This window comes from Arvicanthis niloticus, chromosome 25 (assembly GCF_011762505.2).
Source record: "Arvicanthis niloticus isolate mArvNil1 chromosome 25, mArvNil1.pat.X, whole genome shotgun sequence".
Taxonomy (NCBI): Eukaryota; Metazoa; Chordata; class Mammalia; order Rodentia; family Muridae; genus Arvicanthis; species Arvicanthis niloticus.
The window spans coordinates 17,075,054-17,077,124 of NC_133433.1; the positions used below are offsets into that span (position 1 = coordinate 17,075,054).

At 39.0% G+C, this 2,071-nt stretch overlaps 1 pseudogene; it reads right to left on the reverse strand.

The window, feature by feature from the left end:
• Positions 1 to 240: 240 nt before the first annotated feature.
• Positions 241 to 1,170, reverse strand: LOC143438513 (mitochondrial carrier homolog 2 pseudogene; annotated as a pseudogene).
• Between the last annotated feature and the right edge of the window lie 901 nt (positions 1,171 to 2,071).

Here is a 2,071-nt window from a genome sequence, read left to right on the forward strand (position 1 = left end):
ACAAAGTCCTAACCTGAGACTTAAATCTACATGACAACCTGCTTGTTCCTTTAGGAAAATATGTCTGTTTTCTGTTTAAAACAAGAATTTAGAGAAATAAAGGTCCCATTTCAAATAACTAACGGGGAACACCAGTGGTAAATGATATTGTGCCAGGACAAAGAACAAAAAAGGCAGCCACCAATCACCTCCATTTTCCCAAGATTAAATCATTATTAAAAAAAAGCGTGCCACTCTGTATAGAAATCAACATTCTCTCCCATAATTCTGTGCATTGGGACTATAGAAATGTCACTGTCCCTGCCCCACATCTTCAAATTAACATTCTCAGGTCATAACAGTAAGTCTTCCCACATGGAACCTTCCGGAAAAACAAGCTGTTTCCTCGGCTCATATTTCCCACTTTTTGTAGCATGCACCAGCAATCTATCCAAGAAGTATATACTGGGGAGTAAGGAGGAGATCCACCAGCAAGCCCACAGTTGTTGACAGCCATAAGATTAGACACAAACACAAAGGGATATGTCAACATACTGGCAAAGAATCCTGTGACAGCTTGGGAATAACTTTTCATTTCATTCATGGTAGAAATCCCACTGTCCAGTGTATAGGTATTGATGAGATAAGCCAGTGAGTTACATAGCCACAAAGAAATGATGTCACCAAGGAGGTGAGGAATGAGACCCCAGTACTTAGACTCTCTGCCGATAAACTGTACCGTGGACCTCAGAGTGATCACGTGGAAGGGATGTGTAATGAGGGTAGCAGCAGAACGAGCAATCATCTCTCGGGTTGTCTCTTTGATAACTCGGTCATAGGAGGATGAGCCTTCTTTTTGTACATTTATAGATCCTAACTCCTCGGGTTTCTCACACTCCTGGTAATACTGTAAAACTTTACCATGGACCACAGTTCCAAGGACTCCTGAACACAGTTTTGGAGTTAAGCCTGTGAACAACCCATACTTCCCATCGATGTTTGCAATGTGCTGAGCATAGCAAAAGAGGCCAGGAAGCTGACATACTTGTCACCCAAAAATATTTCGTCCTATTGTTGGAGGAAGAGGCTCATATCCCACCTGGATGAGCACTTTCACATACATGAGCGGCTGGGACAGGGATGGTGAAACCGGAGCCCAGGAGCACCTGACTGGCCGCGTCCGCCATGATGGCACCCCGCGGACAGACAGACAGACCTTTCTAGCACATTTCAATTCAAGCCATGTACATTTAGCAAAATATAAACAGGATACAATTTACATGTATAGGTCAGCATGTAAAATTAACTGAAGACATTTACAGACTTGTTTTTAAGCATTTTGGGCTCTTGTATACCTATTTTAACTATTGTTATAAAAAAATAAAATTAAGTTAGGTTATTTAAAGCTCAATCCATGTCAGTTTTCTCATATTCTACTCAGTCTTCCTATTATTTGTTAGCTATTAAATGAAAATATGTGAAATAAATTAAATGATTTACATTTGATGTGGTTGTATATTTCAAATTCATAGATTTTTGATCTTTATTGTGTTGGAAAAACTTTCAATAAACATTTCCATTAATTTTGATAAAAAGATGACATAAGACCCAAAAGTCATTAGCTAAAACATGAAGCACAATAAAATCTCATACAACGGAATACAGGTGAAAACAGACAGACTGACGCCAGCTGGGACTATCACTTAGTCGACTGCAACAACTTAACCTTTTCAGTATCTCATGGGTGTGGTGGACATTTAATGTGTGCACATAGATATACATAAACACACATATATATGAATATATATTCACACACATGGAGTGGGGCTCAGTCTGGTGCACAGTATTTCAAACATAGTAATCCAGAAACATATAGGAATTACCTAGCAGTGATTGCTTTCAATGAAGATTAAGTTAAAATCATCCTTTGAAGGGCTCTGGGAGAGCAAGTCCATGTTCTCTGTAAGACAGAGCAGATTTCCCTCCTTGGCTCCTGTAAATTTACAGCATGTTTTGAGACACTAGAACAGTACTCGGCTGTGTCATTATTAAATTATTTTCTTTTCTCCTAAAATAACAGGTATGTTCACAA